Below are 27584 nucleotides of genomic sequence, written 5' to 3'. Positions count from 1 at the left end.
ATGTGATGATGATGGGAACCATGGTGTCAATAGTCCATTTATAAAGCCATGATAGCCAGGGGTTATATTTGCACAGTCCCAAGTATGGGCCAGTGGAAACTTGTCACTCTTTCTCCAATATGCATCAACCCTGACTTAGAGGGAGAAGGTGAGAGTCTGGCACTTGCCCAACCACTTGTCTGAAGGAAACTGGTGGTGACAGTGGTCTGCAGACTACATTACACATTACACTACATTGACACCAGCTTTAGTTTGAGGGAGTCTGAGATGTCTCCCTGTTGGGAGTTGTCCACAAGTGCTGCTCACAGCATTTCTATGGCTTTAAGTAATCTCACAGAAAGCACCTTGCCCTAGGCAGTGTCTTTAGCATCCCTGAGCCCTAGTTGAACAAAATCAGAAGCAGCACCTTAGTGTTTTTGTTCAGATCATGTTACTGGGCAGCTCCAGCCTCACAGATTTCAATGGAGTTATGGAGTTCAGCACTTTGTAGAATGGGGCTTATTAGAAATTTGTCCAAAAAGCATTGGTAACCTTGCTTGGTGTTTTCGGTAATGCCTTTCAGCAGGATCCTTGTGGTTCTTCATACTTCCACCAGCTGTGCAAGGTACCTCTTAACATAAAGTATTTTCCATGAGCTGTTCTCTTGCCTCTACTTTGTTTTGTACATAGCAAAAATCATCCCTCCTGTGCCCCCTTCCCAGCTGGGGTCAACAGATGAGCACTGCAGCCTGTACAACCAGCTGGTTCACCCAGACTGCTCCAAGGAAAGCCAGGCGAAAAGGAGAGAGACGCAGTCAAAAGTTGCAGCCTTCATTCCTCCTTCACCCTCACCCATAGGCTTCACCTGGTTCTTTAGAGGAAAGATATTAGTGCTACAAAAGACATGAGCCACTTTTGTGTGGCCTCAGAGGCAGAAAGACCTTGTGATCCTTCCAGGGTTTTAAATCTCATGTATCATAGCTGGCATTAGACACCAAACGCATCCCTCTGAGCTGTCGAGCAGCAGGAAACGTAAGAGAGTGAATACTGTGCATGCATAACAAGCCATAAACACCTGTGTCTTGGACCCTGGTCTTCCCCAACAGCATTGATTTCTCACTGTATAATGAATGATGGCAATTTCCTATTTGTACGATGCCTCAGTGGCTGAACAGGGTTGTGGAGTCGCACTGCTCTCTGCGTTTCCTTCCCTGCCTGCCTGTGTCTTACTGAGTTAGAGGCTTGCGTTTGTTAGTCCTGGGCTGCACTAGACCGTCATCAAGCATGGAGGAGCAATAAAATTAGAAAGGGGCTTTATTTGCAGGGATTTTCTGAAATCCGATTTCATACTTTCTCTCCTAGTCCATGTAGTTTCCCGTTTTCCCTCTTCCCCTCTTCCCTCCTGTTTTGTGGGATGTTTTAACCACAGGGTTTTTAATTAATGGTTTTTCATGCTGGTGAGGAAAGGTTTAGTTTTATACTTGGCTTTTGTGTTGGAAGGAAGAAATCTTAGCCTGTCCAATTGTGTGTGCTTTGTTTAATGTATTGATAAAAATGTCAGGTTTTGCCTTCACATAACTCTGTGCTGCAGAAAGACACATCTTGGGGACACTCCAACTTAGTATTATTTTTAAGTCTATGTGCAAATTAAATAGTAATGTTCTGGTGATTTATCTCTTATTGGTGTTGAAAATTTAGGTTTGAGTTTTTAGGTTTCTGTGCAAGAGAATTTGACAGCTGAAGTAGACACAGATACATGTCCTGAAAAATATTTCAGTGAGGCGTAACGCTGGCTTTGTAGAGCGACTATAATTATGCTGACCACAGTCACTTGATCCAAAGGGCATTACATGATGTGGTTGCCTGGGATTGCCCAGCAGCTGCATTGACGAGTCATCTTTGGTTTCCAGTGTCTCTCTCAGAAATTCACCTGCTTTCTTAAAATAGGTCTGTGTGGGAAGCACATACAGCTTCTTGACAGCTTTTCTAATTTCCCAAGAACCTTATTCAGAATTAATGAGAGCAAAATGAACCACAAGGAATCTCTGTAATGATTTCTACTCAGATGTGAGACATGTTAGCAAGGCTTTTCTACAATCTACTTATGCAGCTTGCTGAATTTAATTCTTGTATGAAATGCAGTTTTTGTACCTGAGAGAATTACCGTCTCTGTCTCATTTTAGTCTAACAACTCCGGCTTTTTACAAAGCTGATTGAAGCCATTGGTCAAGCTTTTGCTATCTTTCAGGTCAAAGTACAATCTCCATTTTTGTTTAATGCTCATTAAATCCTCTGAATATTCGTCCATATGTTTATTTTGCATATACACTCATGTGTATAAGCTGATCCATGTAAACCCCCAATTCCACCCATTTTATTGCTCTCAGTGCTGATGTCATTCTTGGTCCTGCTTTGGCCTGCACAAATGTGATGCACGTTAGTTTAAAAATCAGTATCTCGAGTGCTTTCAGAGTGACTTCTTGCTGAAGGTTGGGTGTCTCCTGGTCATCCCTGTATCTGCAGAATGAGTGCTCTGCTGATGCTGGCAAGCTCTTCCAAAGTGAAACAGTTCTTGCATCTTTTCTCCCCTCATGGCACTTGGTGCAGGTATCAGCAACCTGATGCCCCGCATGTCTTCACTGCTGTCTGCTGCAGGGAGGTTTCACTGTTTTGGGGTTCCTTATCACGTCCACAGTGTTGGAGCTCCTTGCGGTCTCTTGGAAGCATATGTCTGGGTGACTTCTTTGACTTGACAAGTCTTTCCAGCTCTCGACAAATGTTAATTCTGGGTCTTCCAGAAATCCTGTGATTGATGGTACATTTTGTTCTTTTTTTGGCTTTGTCCCAAATTCATTCAATTTCAGCAAAGAGCAACTTCAACCAGTCACCAGCTCTTCTAGAGGAGGATGAGACTAGACAATTTTGTTTAAAAATCCCACTCTCCTGGGATATTTCACTTCTACCTGAGTGCAGTACTCCTCACGTTACTAGAATAGTTAACATGTTTAAAACCAGCCATTTCTGAAGGACTCACTGTTGGCAGAAATAAAGCTACTGTTTGTTTTCTGGGTGAAGTGTTAAATTGTCTTTATTTAACTTCCACACTTAGCAGCATGTTTCAATCCTGTGGCTCTGTTTCCAGCTCAGGTGAAATGCCTTGCTGGAGTGCCATAAAATCGCATTTTGCTGCAGAACTCAGGCTGGATATCTGTGAAATGCTAGTGATAAAATGCTGCCATCTCTCCATCCTAAAGATTAAGATCCCTAGGGGTATTGCCCCTGGTTTCAGAGGGGACTGTGATGACCTTGACCGGAAGAAGAGGACATGGGTCTGCAGGACCCAACCTTTCTCCCCACTTCATTCACTTCACTTATGGAGGGACATAGTCACCTTAACTGTGCATCTAAAGACAACTGAATGGCAGCTTTTAGCCAGGTCGGATCTTTGTTTTCCTTATTCCTTGTGGGGGAAAAATGCAGCAGTTTTGGCAGCTCAGCCTGCACCTTTGAGAGGATTTTCTCCCACACGGATTTCTACAATTAAGGGCATTGACACCAAGCTATTGGAATTTGTTGTCTGTTACTTTTTTTTCTTTGTGATTAAACAGCTCAAATTTACAGGACAGGGCCTGGTTATATGAGCTGTTTTGTTTGTTGCTACTGGGAATGGGGACAGAGGGGAAGAGGGAAAAGAACATGCACCAAAAAAAGCAGACAGTCTTGACCGGCAAAATATTTAAAATATCAGATCCATTTTCATATTTCTTGAATATGACATGTCCACAGTCTTTCACTTCCCATTTTTGGAGTCTATGGGCTTGTGTTTAAGACTAAAGCAAGCTTTTCTCCCAGTGATGACCAAGTCATGTGCCTTTCTTGCCCAATCCTCATGGCTGGGTGGCTAAATAAGAAGGAGTCATTCAGCTAACCTCAGCATCTGCCAGTTATGCTTTCTCTGTGACCTTTCAAAAAACTTCATCTTTCTTCCCTTAAAATAAAATCTGCATTACCAAGCCAAAGGGGCAGACTTCCCTATGCATTATTTAGATAAAAAATAGGGAAATGGGAATAGGGAAAAAATATAAAAGCACTCAAACATTTACGGAAAACTTTCTTGAACTGTTTTTATGCAGGAATTTTCACTTTCAGAATGTCTCTGTTTCAAACCATTTCACTGTAGCTACAAATGTAGCTGCAGATGAAAAAACTTCAAGCAGCTCATACTGCTCTGGTGTCTTCTCTCTTCCCACCCATGTGGCAATGCTGATATCTGAAACGGGAAGTAGACTGTGAACGGATCCAGGTGCCAGCTATCCAGGCTGGTGTGTGTTTGTGTGCAGAAAGCCTGGAAAAAAGGCTCCCAAAAGCACCATGGATCTGGGAAGGTCACTCTGAGCCTCTCAGCAGGGTGATTTAATGCCTGTTGTAAAGCTAGATCTGCTTCTCTGCCAGTGGGTGGCTCGGGGACATGCACGGAGCATTTCCCAAAATAGTTAGTTCCACCATATCTTTGACTTCTTGTAATAAATACTTCCAAGAGAAAAAATTAATTTGTCTTGTTTTTTGCGAGTGCCAAATGGCAAGATGATAGACCTATCAGTCTTGGAAGCATAGATTTTTTTTTATCACAGAGGAAAACTAATATACGGTAGCAGTGTATGGCTGCAAACTGACTATGCTAAAGGGAGAAGGCAGGAAAACCAAACTCTCCCAGCTTTGCTCAGACAAGAGCTAGGCCTCTTATTTTGCTGATTCTTTGGGTTTTCTCCAGCTGCTGTGCTCTCTAGCTTTTATTTTCCCCATAATCAGGCTGATATCATAGGGATTTGCATGGAAACTGATGTCCTCAGCTCATCTCAGCGCCAGAATTACAACAGGCTCTTGTTCCTAATGAAACAAAGATGCAAAATCTCCAGACGCCCCCAGTTTGCAGGGTGTGCAATTTGCTGAGCCTGGTCATGCAGAGCCTGGTTTGATGCCTTTATCTAAGGTCAAGTTAATTTTGATGAAACTGGAGGAAAAATAAAAAAATAAAAAGCATATTAATATGGTACATGTATGTACACATGTGCACCCAGCCAGTGCTTCACTGCTGTTTGCAGTCCCCTTGGGATCTCACTGTGCTGACTGGAGGGTCCCATCCCTTGTTGGGGTCTGTGATGGACAAGCCATGGGATGCTTGTTTTATTCCCAAAGGGAGCAGAGATGTCCTTGCCTTGGGAACCTATGGCTATTTGCTGCCATGTCAAGCTTTGTAGAGATTCAGGCAAGCATTGCTATGGCCTTTTAAGTTTTGTTTAAACCACCGTATAGAGTATCCAGGACTTTTGGGGTTACTGACTTGGTTTAAAGGAAGTTTGGCCCCAAACCCTGCTAGCTGAAGTCATTCCTCCTCCTCCTCCTCCTCCTCCTCTTCTGTAGGTAAGGAGAGGTTCAGTTATCATGTTCATCACGAGGTTCATCATGTTTAGTCCTCAGCCAAAGTTTTGGGAGGGAAAAAACTACTTTTAAGAGGAGCTTGCCAAAGCAACACCCAGAGCTGTTGCCGGATGGTAGCACTGACTCTCCCCAGCGTGTCGGCTCAGTCCTCAGGAAAACAAGGTGCCATCCAAGCCGTGAGCGGCCTGCAACGCGACGCTTCTGCCTGCTGCAACTGGAAGCAGCCGAGGTGCTGCCCTGCCTCGGGTTGCTGCGATGCTCACCGGCGAGCCAGAGCAATAAAAATCCAGAGCTACTTAATGGTGCATGTGCATAAGCCACAGCTGTTTTGACTTTTAAAGGTTTGGATTCAGACCAGTTTTTTTCCTATTTAGCCCATTGCTTCCTTTGACCAGAGCTGAGCAAGCTGCTGAGTCTGTACTGGGAAACCTCAGCAACCCCAACGAGAGACTGAAGTGGCTTTTCCCGCGGTGACGCCCCCTCCTGATGCGGGGAGGCTGCAGGCTGCTTTCACAGGTTGAACTTACTATAGCTATTTATGCAGTGCTGTAATGCAGTGCAAAAGACCCCAGACTCCTACATGTGACCCCATGAGAAAATCTACTCTAGTTGGCCCGATCCAAGTCAATCTGAAGCATAGAAATATTAGTGAAATGATGCTGGTTTAAAATAATAGTTTTCAAATTTTCCTGTGCAAGTAAGCTTGAGGAGATGTCTGCTCCTCCTACATATCCACAGGTATTCTCTCTTAATAAAACCAGAGACCCCCCTTAACACTCCCCCGCAACGAATGACTCTGGCTGACGGGAATTAGCCCTGGCAGGCTCTGCTGCGGTGGGGCTCAGCTGCAGCCGAAGCCTCGGAGAGAGTGTCCTTGACAGCTGCAGGCTAGTCTGGGTGGTGCAGTTTGGTTTTCCTCCAGGCTCCTGACTCAAGCACGGAGTGTGTGTGTGTGTGGGGGGGGAACGGCATCCTTCACAAGGAGCGCTGCCTGGGTGCTTGCTGGGATTAATGAAGAGCCCAGCCTCCCGTTGCACTTCTTCAGGTGCGGGCTTCAACGCTGGGCCTGTTCCCGCCTCCTTTTGGCAATTGCAGCAGGATTTGGTGAGGGGGATGGACTCCACGCAAGGGACCAGGATTGCACACAAAAGCCGTACGAACGTTTCCCCCCTCCCACCGCCGTGGTCAGCAGCCTCACATTGCTTCGGCGTGACTCGGGAGTGATCGACTTCATCCAAAATAACAACGCCCCACCAGCAGGGATGGTCGCCCTGCCAGAAGGACATGAGCCACCGGCTGTCCCTGCCAAGATGCGCCCACTCCCTTTTCAGGGGCTGCCCCAGCTGTGATTTCCTTCAGAGCTTGACCTCAGCCTTTGGCAGCTCGCAGGGACGTGGCAGGTGCTGGGAGGGTATTTCGGGAGGCACCGAACTTGCTTTTCTCCTTTTGCCCTGAAATAAGTGCTGACTTTGAAATACAAATTTAGACATCACAGTTCTCATCCCCCGTGAGCAGGTTATGTTATGTTTAATTCAACCAGGGCGGCTCTGAAGTTTCGCTGGTCTAACTGCAGACCCCCCATTGTGCCGTCAAAGCTCCCCCAAAATAATCCCCTGGGGTCCAAAAAGGCTCCTGACAGGAGCGGCTGGGATCTTCCAACCACTGTGTTTCCGATAGGGGTGGATGCAGGCTTGGGCTTTTCAGGTCCCCTCTAGATCCAGAGTCCTCCTGGGCCCAGGGAGCTGCCGCATCCAACAGCAGAGTCACATCCATGCGGAGGCGGCCTCAGACTGGGTGTGGATAGTGCCAGATCCAAATTCTTCATTTTGGATAGTGTTCATATGCCAGGTGAAGGTTGAAAGGGGCCACTGTGATAATTGGCTCTGATTTTCTGCGCGTAATGCACACCCTAGGATTTCCTCCACTGTTTTTGTCTGAAGCCCATAATCTGTGGCTGGACGGGGACACTCATCTGCAGCCAAGAGCTGAGCCTGGGGCCTCTTGCGGTGACTGAATATCAGCAGCATCCGATCGCAAACGTCCTCCGGTGTGAAAAGTCTTCTAATGTTTTTAAATTATCGGCTGCATTTCAGTTCTCCCTGCCAAAAACTTCTGGTTCTGCAGGATCTGAAACCAACTCCATTTCCAAACCTCTCTTTCCTTGCAAGCGCAGTGTCTTTCTCCCAGCTGGCCTCAGAGGAGCCCTTCCTGGCTATCTGCCTTTGCACAGAGATGAGGGTCAACCATGACACTGAAAGATGCCCCACAAACATGGGGCTTTTAAAAGTTATGCATTGTAATGCAGAAGTGTATATGAATAACTGTAATTAAATGCTTAAAAGAAACTTGTTGCAATCCCACAACGTGTTGCTAATAGTGACAGAAAAGTCAGTATTCATAGCTATTTCTTTTCCTCGCAATATTTGAGATTTAGCAGTAAATCACAGCTGGGGAACAGAGTTAATCTCAGCCCAGACACATGCACCGTGGCTGGGCTGGGATTCTCTCCAGTCCGCTAGTACCAATGTTAATGGTGCCCACCCAGCTAAATCTCTGCCTGCTGAGGTAGAAACGTGGGATTTAGCTTCAGATTGCCTTGCCATTGAAACAGCAGCTGCAGAATAACAGTATCTTGTCTCAGAGGCTCACAAACATAGGGCCCAATTTTGGAGGAACCATGTCAAATCAATGTAAAGTATGTCTTCATCTTGCTTTGAAGTGCTGCAACCAATCAAGGAGATGGCTGCAGCACGCAATAGTGTGACATTGAATAATATTCCCATTGAATAAGGGAAATAAAAAAATATCAGTGTGTCTACTGAGCTATGTAATTCACTTTGAAAGGAGAGCACACCCAGGGAGAACAGCCCCACCAGAAGGGGAATTTAGCTCAGCTGTTTGGGTTAAATAATCTCTTTAGGAAGCTCCCTGGGTTTCTTTGGAAAATAGTGAGAACATCTTAGCTCGTGTCAGAAACAAAACATGTCAGAAAGGCAGTGTCCTCTTAAATTCCTGAAGGACCGGTGGCTCCTTAGGGATTTACAGGAGGAGGGAGCAGTTTCACCTCACCCTGAATCTGGTGTAACGGAGGGTTGTGGCCCGAAGGGTGGCTCCCATCTCTCCACCTCGAGTGACTTACACCCTCCCATCCCTTGGGTTGGATCCAGTAACTGCAGGCTATCCGTGGGTTGTGCTTCGTTTTGCTGGGGTAAGTTTCTGTTTGATTAGTTAACTTATTGAGTGTGTGTTGTAACTTAAAGGCGCCCTTATGTTATTTTAACGAGGGAAATGGTAGAAGTCTGGGGCCGGGGCTGGAGAGGCAAGAGACTGCACCTCACCTCCTCCCCGCATTGGCAGTGACTGACAGGCGTGCTGGATCAGTGTCATATGACCCACAGGAAGGATATTTTTCTTCTCATTTGAAAAAAAAATACAATCTGAAATTATGATGAGGCTAATCCTACCATGAACCCTCTAAATTACAAACATCTGAAGTTGTTTTAAAAGAAGTTAAGCCGGAGGAGCAGCAGAAGTCACTGGCTGTGACTTTACAACCTGAAATCCTAACCTAACTTTAGACATGGTAGAGTGTTTTCGCACAGTGAAAAGAAAACCTATCCTTCCTTCCAGTTAATTATACGAGTCCATTTGAAGGAGGACTGGCTTATCCTAACAAACTGGGAGTTGATGAAAAGCTCAGTTTCTTCTTCCCATCTATGGAGGGAGAGGAGAGAGCGTGAGGATGATCTCTGTTACTGTTAAAACACCAAAGCATCAAGTGAGTGGGAACAGATCAGTTCAAACATTTTGATACATTCAGGAAGAAAAAAAAAACTATGGCCTAGTTACTACAGATTATTTAGTTATTGCAGTTACTTTTATTATTTATTTACTTATTTATTTACTTTCATTTATTACTTTTATTACTTATATTTTATTTCTTCATTGGTTTAACTATGTTCCTACATAGTTATAAAACCAGTCTCCCAGGAAGTCAGAGCTGTCCAGGAGCAGCGTGGATCGGGCGTCCTCGTCCCCCCAGGCCTGGGCTCTGCCAGGTATCGATGCTGCTCCATCACCCAGCCCAGCGGCGGCCCCGGCGCCTGGCAGCTCCGCATCCCTGTGGACACCAGAGACCACAGCTGGAGACAGTGGAGGGAAGACACAGTTTGTGGCACTCCCCATTTTGGGGGGCCCAGAGCTGCTCGTGGGCTGGGATTCGTGGCCATCACGTTGGTGGGCCAATGCTAAACTATATATCCTGCTCCAGAGGGATTTTGGCAACAGGGAAAACCTTCTAGAGGGCGAAAACAATTTTTATCGTGGTCTTAAGAGTAGTGAAGGGGACTCCATCTAATTGAGGATAGAGTCTTCTTCATTGTACTGCCTAGGAATGAGCCACACCACTAATTTATTTTGCTACCCTGCTCCTGAATACTTACATGTCTTAGGGAATTGCACCTTGGCTAATTGTGCCTTACTGGATACTTAGTCTGATGTTAATTTATTGCATATCTTGCTGTCTTTCCTGGGCTTTCTTTGCTGAATATATATTTCCTCGTTTTCATCTTCTGACTCAGTGCACAAAGAGCCTTTTTCCTGTCTGAATAACACACTAAACTTGAATGCCAGATGCTTCTTTTCTTTTACACTAAAATCCCAGATTATCTCTGGTGAGAGCTGATATTATCTTATGTCCACTGAATCCAATATAAACGACACGCTGGCCTCAAAAGCATGTGGCTGCCCACGGATTCACTTCCAAGCGTTTCTTCTTCCCATCTGATGAAGGAGAAGGTGCAAAGCTTGTGAGAAATGCTTCCCAACTACAGCCAGCTGTAGGCCAGTGCACTCATCGCTCCAGCGGCTCTGCCAGTAGCACCAGTGCTCATATCTAAGTGGCAATGAGACTCTTGCAAGCAGGAGTCTGCAGGGACATGTCCAATTAAGTAGAAGCAAAGAGTCATGGTGGATAATATGAAATTCAGACAGAATTTTAAAGAAATTTGAGTATTTAATAATGACAAAGTGTTCAGGGAATAGCTCCCATTCATATCAGTGGGGAGTGAAGTGCAGTTTGATGAAAATGTAAGAATGGTCAAATAGGAGAGCACTAAAGACACATCCGCTTTGCCAAAAATTATGTTAACTTTTACTCAGTCAAACTTTCATCTGTGTTATTGTCTGCTTTCCCCAGGTTCTCTGCTTCTCTGAAGAATTTAAGGAGAAGATATCTAAAGTTATGGCAATATTCAAAATGCATCAATAAGATTACAACCTGTCATGAAACTGTTTTCAGAGCAGACATCAAAAATGGTCATTCTTTTCTTTGCCTTTTGGCATTTTAATCCTTTGCTTGATCCATGCCATATTTTTAAAACTTTCCCTGCAACCACAAGGGCCAGAAGCTTTGCTTAAAACAAATGGGGAAACCTCATCTAATGTCATCTCTGAGTAAAAACTGAGAACTGGGGAGCTGGCTACAAAACGAGAGCAAGCAAACAAACCTGGGACAACATGGCTCCAAAGTGAGTATGCTGAAGCTCTGGAGGCAATAAATGGGGAAAACGTGTTTCTCCAATTAAGATCAGGGCCAGAACTCCGATTATGTCTTTGCAAGTCTCAGTGTGCCACTGTCTTTGCCTGCATATAGATATTCCCTACTGATCATATTTCTTTCTGAAATGCTATTGAATAGGGTAGCACTCTCAAATGGCTCTCTTCCAGCCTGACGTTTATGGTCACTCATGTCATCCTGAACTGCAAATAAGCTATCCCATTTCTCCTTGCCTCTCTCAAGCAGATGTCACGACAACTATGTAGATCTGAGGTGAGCAATAACAGTCCTACAGGTATTTCAAGCTATTTCTCTGCAGCTTTTTAACAGCAGATTATGAGCCAATCCTCCTCCTCCTCCTCCTTCCCTCAAAAGTCAGACACCAGTTTTGGCCTCATCGTCTGTGAATAACATCCAGGCTTTTCTGGCATGCACCAGAAATGCAAAAAAGAAAAAATGTGCCTTACCAGATTCATGTGTGGAAGTCAACACGTAGAGGGCCAGGAGTTGCACTCTCTCTCTTAAGCATCCAGACACGTTCAGCAAGTGACAAGCAACACCTTTGTTTTGTGATTAACAGCGAGGTATTTCAAAATAGAACAGTAGGGCAGCTAATGTCATTTAGATCCTGGGCAGCAATGGCTAAGATTTGCAAGGGTTTTAACCCTTGACTAAAAGTAATGATTTTTGTCCATAGCAAAGAGGGACACAAATGTCTCTTTTTCCTTCTTCCTTACCATACTGCTGTGCACATGGGGACTTATGGTTTCAGGGATGGTATTGTACAAGCCTGCACATAATTTGCACAATCAAATACTGCATGTGCACAGGAAAACAAGTACAGCCAGAGGTGTTTACAGGTAATTACAAGTTCACTCAGACATCTGACCGAAGGTGCCTGGACTTTCCTTGTGCTGTGGGGCAATCCTCTGTTCTTAAACAAATAGGTAGACCTGGCGCAATTGAGAGCTATAAGGATTACTTGGAAATAAGGCAAGCTCCATATGTTTTTATGGTAGAGGTCAGGGAGTGGCTGGAGGGGCTTTTCCCCCTGCTTGGGGTGATGGTTTCCATCTGGCTTTTTGATGCAGGCAGTGCTGGGGAGGGTCAGCAAAAAGGGTTGTGTTTTGCAGTGGGACCTGCAGATCCCTCCGTTGCATCTCCCGTGAGCTGGGATGACCTGAGAATACAACAGCTCGACCTCAGCTTGAAAAACTCAGTGCCAGCTGTTGAAGAGGCTTCACAGCTCTTTCCAGGCCTTGAAATGTGGAGTGCACTTCCGTTAGCCCTGCCCTATGCGCTTCTCCCCAAAGTGAAAGTTGCCCGTGAGGACCTTCTTTGCCAGAGATGAGGTGCATGCCCGCCTGCAACAGGTAGGTCCCAAAAAAATCTCAATGAGAGAGCTACGTGTGTGGGAGTAGGGGAGCGGAGGTCCACTGGTGGAAGACTTGGTGGTAAAGTTAGTGGGTATTACCTTTCTTAAAGGCTATCCCAAGGAGCAGCTGGCAAATCTGTACTGTCTGTGCTTTTTGTGTCAAGTTACAAAAATAGAAAGTTGTTTTGCAATGAACATGAAATTGCTAAAGAATAGAAACTGAACTGCCATAAATAGCACTGTGCTCTTTGAAGCCACAAAGAGGAGGCTGTTCTGCAGGGAAGCGCCAGGCCTGGGAACATCATTTTTTTTGCTTGTACGTGATCATGCAGCAGCTGGCGTACTTCGAGCAAGCCATCCCAATTTGCTTGTGCTGCTAACTTGGGATGAGCAGGAAATAGCAACGGGCTGCAAAGAGGGGCTGAGGGAGCTGTGACTCGTTCAGTATACCTGCCTCAGTGGGGCCATGCTTGCTGAGAAGATACGTGGTAGGATAAAGAACAGGCCTGCAAGTAAAATTTGGACAGAGGAAATAAGTTAAGGCCCCCCAAGAATATTATGTTTCTATATCCTCTTTCTCTTGGGCGATATGACTTGTTCTCTAATGGCCCTTGTCACTGCTGATGGATGGTTTAGCATCAGGGACGGCAGCAGCCGGGGCACCCACTAGTATGTCATCCCCCCAGCACCCCACTGCAAGGGACAGCTGTGAGAGGGGCATCAGGACAGGCCATAGGGTCACTGTGCTGAAAACAGCACTTTGATTTTCAGCCATTTGGCTCCAAATGCAGCTGAGGAAGCAAGTGCGATTAGTGCTGAGCTTACCTGAAACCCTTCCACAGTTATACCAACATCAGAAATGGGGAACTGGTTCATTGGACGTAGCATCCCAAATGTGTCACCTAAGGAGGAATGGTGAAACTGAGCCCAAAAACACAGTCGGAGAACCCTGTCACATTTTACTGGATGCAAATGTACATCCTTTGGGAATCAACACCCTGGCCTACCTCTATTTTGGCTTTCTGGGTGGCTGATGTCTTGGCTGGAGGCTTGGAGCATCTTTCTCGCAGCCCGCGCTCTCCTCCATCGTGCTCCTCTGGCTTGCACAGCCCCTGGTTGGCTTTTCACCACTTCTGCTCCCTCCTTCATGCCTGGTCTGTCCCTTTTACCCCTGGTCCAGCCATCAAGCCTCCGTTTAAGCAAAGAGGTCTTGCTGGGTGTTGATTATAAATTACCCATCAGTTTTGTGCAAGCCAGCAGGCTGGCTGGGAGGCCGCTCTGATTTTATAAAGATGCTTATGGTTTGAAACAAGAAAGGCCCGTAAAATCCTCTGAATTTCAAAAGAGCCCAAACTAACCATTAACAACACTTTTAATAAAGGATAAGTTGCCAGCTCTGAAGTCTTTTGTCTTGCAAACCACATGCTGGGTAATTGAGCAAAAGCTTTGGGTGCTGGTAAATGGGAACTTTATTAAACTTTATTAAAGGACTAGCTAGAGTGGGGCTGTGCCTGGTGCTGGCCCGTGAGGTATGTGCATGGGGACCAGTCCCACATTCCCACATTCCTGCGACGCGTGGCTTGGAAAGAGCTGCCTTGTCCCAGCCTGGCACCGTCTCGGTCAAATCTGCCGCTGTGTGCATTGCAAAAAAACAGCTGTGTTTTACCAAAGGTACAAGACTTAAATGTAACAGCTTGTTTTAGAGAGATGTGCATGGTCTCTTTGGCACAGCACGGTGCATGGTGAGCAGAGCTAGGCTCTGCTGACATCCTCTGTCACTCAGCTTGAGGAAAAGGCATTTCAGGTGTTGCAATGGGAGACTTGCTGAAATAAAACACAATTTTTAAACTAGGCTACAGAAATTGGGTTTAAGTGCTTGCAGTGTTTTCATTGTATGGATATACTCAGAAATGTTTTCTTAACTAATGAACACATGGTGAAGAAGTTAATCCATTTTAGATGCCTGCAGACCTCTGTGCAGCGCGCTGTTTAATTGCTCACTCATCTACAGTTTTTAGTCTGTTAACAAGAATAATGAACCACTGAGCCAAGCTTGAGGACAGATCTAGCCACAACATATGAGGGTCAGGTACAGTTTTCTCAAGGAACAGTAGCCAAGATCTGGAAAAAAAAACTGCTAAAATCATCAGCTGAAGTAAGTAACTCAAGAAGGAGCTGGGTATGTTTCCAGGGCTGTAGAGTATGAGGTAAAGACATTAACAGGGTTTTTGGTTTTAAGATAATGAGAGATTGGTTAGTGATTGGGATTTTCTGGACTCCCAGGGCTTAGGAAATACTAGAAAAATGGGGATGGGTTATTCGTTTGCAAGAGAATTGCCTCCATCCGTGTCACGTATTCAGGAATTGCTGGTTTCTGCAGGAACCAGGCTTCGGGGGCTGCTCTGTGCCCAGCCACCAGCCTACTCCTCTGCACCAGTTTTGGGGCCCTCCGCCTGAATTTGAACAGTATGAAATTCCTGCAGGAGGAGGAGACCTGCAGGGGACCTGAGGGGTAGCCCATGCTGGTGCTCCTGCAAAGAAAGGAAGGGGCAAACTTGTCTGCCGGCCGTCCTTTTTGACCGCTTGGCAGCAAAAAGGCTACAGCCAGCGGCCTGCACCAAGGGGAGGATGGGGTTGCCTCCAAAGCATAGGACCTTTGGGGTATTTTTGTAATATGCTCTATTCTTGCAGTTATTTGGACAGGAGAGGGAGGGAAGGAGTTTGTTCTTGCTGTAGTCAAACACACAAGCTGGAGAGTGTGAGAGCACAGTGACGTATCTGCTTGCAAACAGTAGTTTGTGGGGGTTAATGTCAAACTCTGTCCTTGTGTTTGGAGGGGCTGAAGAGAAATTTTAATGGTTCTTGCAGAGGGTCAAGCTAAAAAGATGGGATGATGCATAAAAATGAATCGGCCACCGGCTGCAGAGTCTAAGTCAGGGCAGCCCCAGGGACAGGTTAATGTGTGCTGGCACCCCGCTGAACAGCCAGCCGGACCTTGGATGAGGGATTATTCACCTTGCTGAGCTTCTTATTTATCTCTGTCCTTAGGTTCCTCCTGTTTATCCGCATGCTGGTGGCTGGAGCCTGTGTCCCTGAGCCCTGTGTCCCTGGCAGCCCCCAGGGCAATGGGAGCCAGCACCTTTTCAATGCCCAGCAGGAGAGGGAAAACATCCTGTCTGCATCCTCAGATAGCTCTCTCCTCATATTTTTAACGTGCATGGCTTATGCATAGCATACATTAACAGAGCCCAGCAGCCTAAATACAGAGTCATCTTAAGGTAGGCACACAAAACCCAGCTGGATCTTTCCCAGGCACTTTGCTACTATTAGGTTGTGCCAAAAATGGCACATAGGTAGTGTTGCATCTGGCAGCAGATGTGTTCAGATGCTAGACTATGTCTTTGCTCTAAGTTTTCTCCATAAGCAAATGATAATCACAAATCTCTTTGCATGCTTTACGGTAATCACCAAGAGATTGAATGAAGTATTAATGCTAGCGATAAAATGACTAGCTTTCCAGGAAAAAAAAAAAGTTAAACTTGCCTAGCACCTGTATCTTTACAAACAACACAACGTCTGGGCTGAAAATAAATAATTTTCAAAAACCAACTACAATTAACTACTAGTTAATTTTATGCCTATGTGTAAATTTTATTTGTCTTTGCCTCCCTGAAGAATTTGCTTCACCCCTTTTAGTGATAGCCAGGTCTCAATGAGGAATACAAAGATACTGGGAGATGATAGTTACCGAGAGAACCTAAAAATACTGTGGTTTGTTTTGCAGGAAAACCCCAGGGCTGAGACACTGACCTGGTGTACAGGAGTGGTAAGGGTGCTTTATTTCTTGCGCAGGTGTTTATCAGAGAGAGCAAACACCGGGAAATAGCTGCTGACTGTTGAACTGGGCTCAGAGCAGCTGCAAATTGGTTTTGAGTATGCTGTGCCTGTTAGTTTATAGAGATCTGGGATACCAGGCTCAAATATTTCTACTCCTTGCTACCTATTCCTATTTCTATTCCCTTGTTAGATTAAAACTATATCTTAATCACAGGTGTGTTGCAAGAATCTTAATACCTATCTTGACCTAATCTAATTCTGTACCGTAACACTTTAATATCCTCTGAAGAAAACCCTGCATCAGGCCACAGTAGGAAGAAGGACAGATGTCTGGTACTTTTCTGGTAGATTGGCCAGATCCTATTCAAGCAATAACTGAGAAGCTGGAAGAAAAAATATATGACATTAACTGTACCCTGAAGAGGAGGACAACATTAATGGCTACATCATTAGTTCGGGACTGGGGTGGTTCAGCATGTTGATTGGGTGGAAAGCTGGCAGGAACAGGCAATGCAGCTTCAAGGGAAGTGGAGGCTCAGGCCTGGAAACTGTTCCCTTCTAACAGGGGTCCAGTTTCATTCAAACCTCCAAGGGCTAAGAAAAATTTATGGGCTGAGTGACTGACATTCATCTAGTTTCCAATGGAGTGTGAAACTTGAGCAATTCAAAGGGCCTTAATTTATTTATTTTTTAAACCCATCAGATCTTGGATTCCTGTTTTGAGGAAAACTGACTAAACTTTGACATTCACTGGCTTTGCCAGACTGAGTTTCTCACATTCACACACATGCTTTTGCTAGAAAAAAATCATGCAGACAAACAATGTGCCTTTTGTTAAGAGCAGCCAGTTACATTAAATAACGCTGCTTTCAGACTCCTCCATGGTAATGGAAAAGGCTTCATGACCTTTTATTTCACTGCCTGCCTTCGAAGCTCCAGCCTGGTGTCGGCTGGACTTTGCAGGATGCGGGGTGACAGCCAGCCACATGCCGCGTGAGCCTGCGCTCAGTGCTGGTGATGCTGACTGCTGCCTCAGGATGCCCCTAACAGCAGCACGATGTAAAGGCAGGGCAGCAGTCAATCCAAAGTGTGTTCGCACCTCAAAATAAAGTGCCCAGTGTAAACCTGTGCCTTCTGAAGGGTTGCTTAGGGTTTCTGGAAGAGGTACTGAGAAGGTTTTAGCCTAAAACACAGAGAGAAGCTGACCTGCAAAGCCTTGGTCTGGGTGCACAAGAGCTGCAGGAGGAAGAGCCGCTGTATGGCAGGCTGCAGAGAGACCAACACTTGCCTGGAATCAGACGCCCGCTCACGTCTATTCTCCAGGACACTCGAGAGGGTTAAATAAGGAAAGAAGAATGGTCTTTTAAGTTTTCTTCTGTCTCAGTCTGCACTTTGGCACACTTATTCTTGGCCATTTGCTTTTGTTTGCCTCATCTTGGGTCTTTGGATTGCTTCCCATCTCTTTCTATCTAACCATCTCTCATCTATTTCTGCATTCATTTATTTTGTTGAAGTGAGTTGTCTTTCTCTCTTTTGTCCTACTTCTTTTGGGGGGGTAGAGCAAAGGATCTTTCTTTATTTTTTTTCAGAGAATGGCTGCTTCCTTTTTTTTTCACCTAACAAATCATGTTACTGAGACAATGTACTTTATATGAGGGTGTCCACGAGGATGTCCAAACCAGTTCAAAGGAAGTAGGGAGGTTCTAAAACCACATGCTAACTACAATTTCTATAAAGGATTTTATCACAGATGTGCTGTATAGATTATGCAAATAAATAACTTCTCAAATGTCTCACATGATATTTCATTATAATGGCCAATGGTTAGGTGTAAATGCAACGATTCACTGTAGCTATTCAGTGTATATTACCAGTTTTCTTTAGCAAATTGTTGGAATCTATATGATGATGAGAAAGGAATGGGTGTCTCATTTAGGGAACTTACTTACTTACACATACCAATGATAGAGCTTTAACTTGTGTCTAAAGTAACAGACCATCTGCCTATCTGATGGACAGATGCTGTATTAAAGAGTGAGAAAAGATGATTACAAAAAAAAAAAAAAAAAGGCTAATAGGTTTTGACTTGCTTTCAACACATTAAAGCATCAGGAGCTTTCAAGTGCTTCATAAATCACTAAGCTGCTTCATTTATGCAGACATTGTTTTGTTCAGATTTTGCAATTCCATATATTGGATTAAGCACATAAAATGCTAATTTTAAATGACATCTTGGCCATTGGCAATCTCTAGAGGTTCTTAATAAGTTTTATAATACAATAAAAATGTAAATAGCTGCCCTTCCTCCTCTGCTTTTTAATTATGAGATCAACAATGACTTTTCATCCAGCTGCAAATGACTAGATAAAATTATGCAATTAGGGAAGATTAGAGCTACAGCTTCACATGCTAAAAACTTAATCAAAAGAATTTTCCTTCATAGCTTCCAGAGCACAAGCAGCATTAACTCTGGACCGTGTTAGTGCATGCACTTTGCAATTCAGGGCTTGTATCTTTAGCATTGTGGCATGGGTTTTGTTCCATGTTGAACCCAAATTTCCATGTAACTGGAGATCTTCTGCTTCCTACACATCCTACTGGCAAAAGACTGGACCCTATCATGAATCCTTGATCTGCTGGGACTATTTGCAACAGGTAGAGGAGGGACCTGGGGTGGAAGGAGCCTTCTGATCTGGCACTAAAGCAGAGGAGAGAAGAGCTTTGAGTTCATAAATGCACCATAGCCAAGAGGGAAACCTGCTGTTTAGTTGGCATGGATTGCTCCTTGCATGGAACAGCAGGATAAGCTCTCAGTGGCTCTGATGCCCCCTCCACTGCCCTACAAATTTATGTCCATTTGTCTTCATGTTCCTCCATGTTGCTCAGCATGTGGTGCTGCTACTCACTATCAATCAATCAATTATCAGCTCTGGTTTTGAATGTAAGCACAAAACTGTGCATATTTTGGATCCTCCACAAGCAGATTACATAGAGGTACCAAACACCAGAAAGAGGCCACAGCCCTGCAGCAGTGAGAGCTGTAAACCCCATGAGGCCACTGACCCTGAGAATGCTTTTTTAAGCTCCCAGGCCCCCAATGAGGAGGTGGAAGGAGATTTCTAGGCAAGTTTGCTGAAGTGGTGATTGACAGCCTGTATCCTGTACCTGTCAGCTAGTGCAGCAGTAACTGACCTGCCGGATGGTGGACTGGATCAGATTTTCCACCTAGGGCTGTAAAGATGCCATCATGACAGCCCTAGCAGAGGCGATCTCTCGGGGGGCAAAGTCTTTCTGTGGCCCATGGACATTTCAGAGTTGTGCTTTTTCCCGTACTGGAGAGGACAACACTATTGTCCAAGGGAAGCATCAGAAAAGGGGCTGTGCAAGTTACATTAGTAGGAGAGGGAAACTATTTCTGTCCTCTTCAAATGAGAAAAATAACGCCAGCTGGGAATTTGGAGATGCCACAAAGAGCAGCTGTGCTGCTGCAGCCTCAGGTGCACCAGTTCGGCATTGCCCTGCGTGAGCGTGAACACTGGGGTCAGACTGTCGGCTCCTTGGGGTTTGCTCTTCCTAACACAATTGCTACCCCAAAATGTCAACTTCAGCTAGGTTGCCCAACTTGTGCATTCCTCACGCATCCAAGCACACTTGCCAGTGTTTCATGTTACCTGCATGCTTCCATCTGTAGCATTAAATCTGTGCTCCAACTAGTTTTCAAGCCAGAGAATTAGAGCAAATAAATTGAGAAATTTAAGGTCTCATCTTTCCTCTTGCATCTGGCTTTTTACCTTGAAACTCTGCCACATTGAAAGTGGGTCATGTGAAAAAATGGGGTGGTGGGGAGGACTATGGCAGCCATAGCTGATGTATAGTTTTGCTCATTTTGGCAACTGTTATGAGTTCTGGTTAAAGAGAAGTTGAAAGTTACTTGTTCCTTTCCACTCCCTGCGACAGTGGGTAGAGAGGACGCCAAGTTTCAGCATTCCCTATTCATGCTTGGTTCAGTGGCACAGGAGCAGCAACAAACATGAAAGGGGTTGTGAAGCGAGGGGAGAAGGAGGGATCTGCAGAGCAATTCCGGATAATTACACTGCAAAAACATAGCCATTTTGTTGTATCAAATTTCCACTGCAATTTCTGCTGCTGAGTGCAGAACTCCCAGGCTTTCCATTAAAATGGACTTCGGTCTTTCATGTGAGCCAAAAGTGGTCCAATTCAGCTGACAGAGTAGACTCCTGTGCAGGCACAGCCCCCAGCTGTGGGAGGGATGGGGCAGGAGAGGACCAGCAGTCAGGACCATCGGCTCTGTTGGGGGACTGCGAGCTGCACGGGCCAGCGGAGAGGACACGTTGTCCTTGCCCCTGCTAAATCTGTATCTGAACTCTCCTTTCCTGCACTGCGTGAGCAGGAGAAGGGGATGGGGCAATGCTTTAACATTGCTCCTTCATTACTATTAAATATTTACTGGGTTGGAACAGCATGTGCGGTACTACGCAAACAGGAAGGCATATTCCTTGCTGCAGGATGCCTCTATAAATCACTGTGCAGCTCATGCAGCATATGAAATGGGAGCATCCCTATCACTACCAACTTGTACTTCTCAAAAAAAAAAAAAAAAATTCTAATTCTCAATTTGGAAACTGTAATAGGGGACCTTAAGGATGTAAACCCAATCCAAGCTGAAAGGCAGATGTTGATACAGACTGCAGGGAATGTGATTCAGTCATGACAAAAGCAAAAATATATGGGACACCATTCCTCATATCATTCTCCTATATAATACATTTTCCTAACCAAGTAATGCTATTTTTGGACTTTTTCCAAACCACTGTCTGCATGTAATATTGTCATCTTACTTAGAGAGCCTTTCCAGAGCAGTTACCATAAAATACTTGTTAAATGATTTGAACTGAAAAGGCTGTTGCCAAGATTGGATTTTGTATCAAGTCCTGATACAAAAAGGTCTTTTTTTTTTAATTTGTGAGTTGCATCAAATTTATAGGTGCTCAGTGAATGTTTCTACCCTCAGTAAAAGATTCCAGGAAATTCTAAATTTTGGCTTATGCTAGAAGGCACTAAATTACATGCATTTAAGAAGGAATAAAAAGACAGAATTAGCATTCAGGGAACACATTCATTTTAGTCCAGCCCCCCTGCCATCACTTGTCTGATGATGTTAACAAGCCTTAATTCATCCTGAACACGTGCCTAGGGTAGAAAGGAATTTATTTTCTGCGCATTATTGATGAGGATGCTGAAGCACAGAGATTAAGGCCAATGAGGCCAGAATGAATGAGCTGAAGTGCTGACTTCAGCACAGGTTGCCCAGCCACATCTGCACCCTCTGCTATCAGCACTGGTATTGAGAATGAGCGACAAATCTTTCAGAAAAGCAAGAAGGAACAGACTTTGTGCAAGTGCTGTTGTAGTGCCCATTGCTGCTACAGCAGCTGAGCTGTGGCATCGCTCCTGTAGAGTGCGGGAACCCAGGTTCGGCTCCTAAACCCACTGTCCTCACGACCCACAAGAGCGTCCACTTAGGCCATCAGACAGATAGATACGAGTGGGAAGCATTTTTCCATACCAACACTGTTATACAGAAAACATTTCAAGGTTTGCCAAGCTCCAAAGAACTGTTTCTGAGCCTCCTGCAGTCTGGTCACTGTTGTGAGGACAGCTTTGGTCCTCAGGGTCCCTGCAGCAGGACTTTAGAGCCTCTGCCTTGGCCACGAAGCAGCAGCATCTCCATCCTGCTCTCCCAGCTGAACAAGGCTACCATGGAGCCTCTCATGGCTTTAGGACATGGTTTTTATTGTAGGCAAAGTCCAGGACTGCTGTGACCCTGCTTGGTAGGTCTTCTCACCGCTCCCCTACCTGCATGTTTGCACTTTTCTCCTGCTCTTCCTCATAGTGACACCTGCACTTGAGACAAGCCAGTTCAGGAAGCGGAGCAGGCTGAAAATTAATAATTTGTCCTTCTTTTTTCCCTCCCTGCTCCCTGCCCATATGGTCGTTTGTGAACCGGGTGAGCGCTGGTGCCGGATTACGCTGAGCCGATGGGGAAGTGCAGCTGTAGGCAGCCAGGGCCAGGCCCCGTTCCCAGCCCTACCTGGGTCTGCTGGAGCTGCTGCTCTGCCTGCCCAAAGCAAAACCTTATGTGTCGGCTGGGGAGCTCGTGGGCAAAAGCTGGGATGCCAGGAGTGGTTAGGGACCCACCAGTTAATAATTTCCTTCCTCCCCATTTCCCCAAGTACTTTTCAGATCGTCTCTAAATAACATGCATTAATATGTCTAAGTAACATAACATTAGGTGAGGTCTAGTTCTGCCTCTATTTGCTGAAAAAAGGTTACAATACTAGACAGTGAAATAGGAAGATGATTTATAATTTAGACTAGTAATGGATTTTACATTTCCAGCTATCAGTATACTTACTGTGATTACGTTTTTCTTGAATCAGATTTTCCACTGATGTAGTATGGAGGGTACAGAATTTTTCCTGCGTACAACCAATACCAGATGTGCAGACTGAAGATGTTGTGATTAACATGAAGATATCTGTTAAATTTTTGTATGCTTATGTATGCTGTCAAAGGTTAGAGAACAGCTATTCCTGAAAAAAGAAATTATTCAAATTTATAATGCTGTCCTAATCTTTGCAAATATAAGGTTCAAAGTATTTTGGTTTAGACAAAACTTAAAAAAAAAGAAAAAAAAAACCAGCTTCATCCTGAAAAAGACTGGATTGTATATTGGAGTGTATCTCTTCTTCAAATCTTCCACATACACTTATTTCTCCAGAAAATGTAGTTTAAAACATTTTGTTCAGTGATGCTGCTGTTCACATTTTCACAACAGTTTCAAAAGCAAAAGCACTTCTTCTGAGTTAGGCAATTTGTTATTTGCTTATTTTGGTGACACTATGAACTAGAGTTTTCTTAACTTGTTTTAAGACTGACCAATACATATAACTTTACAGTGTTTGCAATATCAGAACATAACTTTTTTCTTTTCTCAGACCTGCTAGTATAGAATAGATACTGTACATCACACTGTATGTGATGTACAATGTACCAATTTGCACAGTGAAAAATAAGCCACCAATAAAATTGTTTTTACTCAGGATTTTTGCAAAATGACATTCTAAAATAATCTGTTTATGAATCGGTGCATGACTGGTGAGAAAGAGACCTTTTTTCCTTTTAAAGGTTAAAGTGCCTAGTGTAAAGCCTGGCTCCCAGAAGATGAAGTCCTTCTACAGTTAAAAGGTTTGCTTTGCAAGTGTGTTTCTTCTAGGGGAATTTGTTCACTATAAAATATTCTAAACAAACACTCACACACTGTTTGGCTAGAGCTGGCAGATCATCAGCCGGCCCAGCAAAGAGCCCTGGTCACCTCAAACAAACACCTACACAGACTAGCTGTCTCGAAACATTTTTCACAGTCCCTTAAGGTGTGGGAGGCATTTTAGTTACCCAATATAGGAGTGACATGACTTCTCCAAATGATCCCGACCATCAGTCTGTAGTTAAAGACTGTAACTTATCTTGTGGGATGCCTTGAGTGCCGTTACTGTACCTTGCGTGGAAACAGAAAGGGAGAAATGTTGACTTTGCTTTTCTAAAAGGTTCATTATCAGTATAGGAGAGGTGGTTTGCCCTCCCCAGATGCTGGCAGAAAGCATAGGAAGTGATAAAATGCAAGGCTGACTTTTCTGTTTCCAGGTGAGGCCAAAATAGACATACTTCCTCTGCTCCAGAAGCAGAATTATCTAGGAGCTGGACGGCAACTTTCAATATAGTTATAGCAGACAAACTAAAAAGCTTACCTGTTAACACTGAAACAATTTTAAACACACTAACTAAAATCCCAGCCTTTTCTAATATAGAGGTTCTGTCAGGACTGACAGATAATCATACAATGATTTCATTTTCAAATCAGATTTCTGGATTCAATACATGGTTAGGAAATGTATTTTTATTTCTCAATAAGTATCTTTTACATTTGCATTTTTATAGGAATGTTATTTATTAATAAACAAGATAATGTGCAATAGCCAACATAGCATAATTGCATGTTTTCTTTTGTCAAAACTGTTTGAATAATTGTTCTGCAATAATTAATATAATAATTAATAATTTGCATCTCTTACCTGTATCCCCAACTGGGCATCAGTTTCTTTTTTTTTTTTTAACATATCATGTTTTTAACAACTTTTTTTTAACATATTTTAACAATATCTAAATCTTTTATCATATGTTTGTTTGATTGAATACTACATCAGCATATCTGAGCAGAAGTTAAGATCTTTATTCTTAATTTTGCCAGACTAACAGATAAACTCCAACATCACATTCACAGTCATGTTTCACACCTAATGTCTGTAAAGAAAAATTAAAAAGAAAGTAACTGCGGGAGTCAAAGATTACCAGTCCCTCCTAACTCTCCTCACACTCCATGCTAACATACCCTTTTTACATGCAGTCATGTGAGGCTGCTTACATTTTTAAATGTTTATTGTGCCTTGCTCTGACTGAAAACAGATCTGTCTGGGCTTTCTATATGTTTCTTTCCACCTCAGTTAAATAATAATCCTAAATGACTGTCTAATGTTACTAGCCAAATATTTAGTTAGTATGAACATATTAAATATCTAAACAGACCTAAATAAAAGTTTGCATTATAAGAGGTAGTTAGAATTACTTAATGATGATTTTTTCATAGCATTCGCAATAGTCAGGACCCTCTCAAACTGACAAATCTATTCACTCAGTCGAACAGTGCCTTTCCATAAAAACGGATGAGCTTGAAAGTGTCATAATAAACTGTGAGAAGAGATGAAAATACCTTAATATAGTGAAGCAAACAATATAGTGAAGCAAATATCATTTCCTTTCAAAGCGAATGGTAGTGTCAGCGAACGCTGGTGCATGTATAGCAACAAGAGCATTCACTAGCGCAGCTGTTAATTAAAGTGCAGACACATTACTCAAGTGTTTTACTAATGAAAAAATAAATGCATACCAAAGATCTCTGCAAGGCTCAGGGACGTCGAAGAAGTGCGTTTGCTAAATTCTTGCAAGCCAAGCAGTGAAATAACACTGTTAGTCCTTGAGAGACAGGAACAAGCACAGCTGCTGTTTTGATTTCTCGGCAGTAGTGAGGGGCATTAAAGCAGGTGAGAGATGCACAGCGCCCAGGGAAAATTTCTCACTGAACTTCAGCAGTTTAGAGAGACACTGTCAGGTCAAATATGGTCTGCAATGAAGTGCTGTTAAGAAAAAAAAAAGGAAAATCCTCCTTCTGGACTAAAAAGTAACCTTTTCATTAATCTCTTCTTTCCTCTCAAATTCGACCAAAAGCTGCTTTCAGACCCTCGCAACCGCGCTCCCTGCAGCAGCTGGTCTGAGAATGCAGCCGTATCCTGTGGCTCCCTGAAACGGGAAGTGAAACATGACCGATGTGTCTTGAAACAAAAAATAAAACCAAACCAAACCAAGCACAAACGAGTAATGTTAAATAGCGTGACATTAAATACCATTTACAGTGATACCCAAACAGAAGGTTTAAAATGGAATTTGTTACTGCAGTCTCTCTTAAATAACACTAATTTTTACTATAAAGATGACAGTGTCATAGTGTAAATATATGGAAAGTGAGAAAGTTTATCCACTCAAGTAATCTAGAAAGTGTACAGTACTTTTGACCAGAATAAAATGTTTCCTTCTTAAATAAGTGCTAGTGATAAAATCAGAGGTGCCAAAGGAATTACTACAGGTAAGGACAATTACTAACAGAATTATTAATATGCCAATTTTTTATTGCATTTAATATCTCAAAATGTTTTTGCAAGGCCAAGATACTTATCTACTTATTTTGACGTGCACTTCTGTAAGTAGCTGTGTGTGTGTGCGCATGTATGTATTTGTCACAGCCAGGGATAATCTTCCCAACGTTCCCCTCCCAATTCCCTGCTCTCCAAACAGGAATTCCATCTTTAACCTCTTTGTTTTCATGTATATAGTTATCATAACAATATAACAAGCCTTTGAAAAATGCCTTCCGTCCCCTCATGCCATAAGGAGTTTTGAAGCTGTCCAGACAATCAAAGCGACGCCTGCTCTGAGTTTGGGTTATCTCTGCGGTTCAGTCTGAACAATTATTTCACAATATTTGGCAAGACTTACTGTTACATGATGTCACAGCCTACAGCTGTTTCCAAAAAGACTGCGTACTAACAAGAATACTAATGCCCCAAAAATTCAAACACTTCCTAAAGGCAGGCCATTTTTGACACTATGGTAAAGATTTTTTGAAGTTACAATTCTGAATGCCTGTCCTCAGTTTAAGGGAGGCAGAGCCTTTGGAAATGAAGTGCATCTTTTGGAACTGGAAATTATATGATGTCTCATATTTTGAACTGCTGGACACTCGTAGCATTTATATTTGAGTGGAAGTTAAGCAGGCTACATAGGTAGGCTGCTGCAGGACTGACGTAGTGAATGGCCATTAGAAACTGGACCCCTTAAACCACTGATGGCTGTATGTAACAAGACCAAATTGATATGTTTCCTCCCCTCACAAAAGACTGCTCACAGTGCAATTTGAGCAACTGCAGCATTAAGAGAAATATTAGAAGTGAAGTACCATAGTTGCTACTTTCTGATTTTTATGAGCACTCTTCCTTGAATCTTCTTCTAATCATTTACTCTGAAATTAGTTAATATGAGCAGAGAGTATTAGTGATGCAGAGAAACACCAGCTAGCTAAATGATAAATTCAGTTCCTCAAGTATTTCTGTGTCCCTGACGCACTACAAGATATCTGTTCTGTAGTATATAAATAGGGATATCTCTTCAGGGACAAACCAAACACCAGCCAACTGAATTCTAATATGTCTTTATAAATATTCTGGGTATTAAAGAAATATATCCCAACACAGATACCTTGCTAAAATCAAAACACATTTTCTTTTTTAATTCCTTTAGAAAAAACCTTGAATACCTAGATATGCCCTCCAGATGGATATTCAAAAGACCCAAGCAAGAGTATAAGGGAGCTCTAGCAGAATGCTAGTAACTTTTTTGTTTCCCCCATCTAAAAGGCACCTCCAGTCTCCGGGGTGCCATGGCCCTCCCAGGGACTCTGGGCAACAGCGAAGTGGGATGTCACCCTCTGCTTTACAAAGCAGTTGCCGCGGTACTTCACTCCTTGGAAATGGTGGCAGGTGGGTCTTAAGACCCTTTTGACCCTTTCCCTTCATTTTTCAAGGGCAGAGCTGAAAGAATCTTTTTTTTTTTTTTAATTCTTTTTAACAGCCACTTTCTCTCGATCCGACAACTCAGAGTGCCGTGCCTGATCAGATAATGGATGTTCACACAGCGACGGTCTGTGTT

Source organism: Apteryx mantelli, chromosome 1 (genome assembly GCF_036417845.1).
Source record: "Apteryx mantelli isolate bAptMan1 chromosome 1, bAptMan1.hap1, whole genome shotgun sequence".
Lineage (NCBI taxonomy): Eukaryota > Metazoa > Chordata > Aves > Apterygiformes > Apterygidae > Apteryx > Apteryx mantelli.
Note: the sequence above shows the minus strand (reverse complement) of the source record.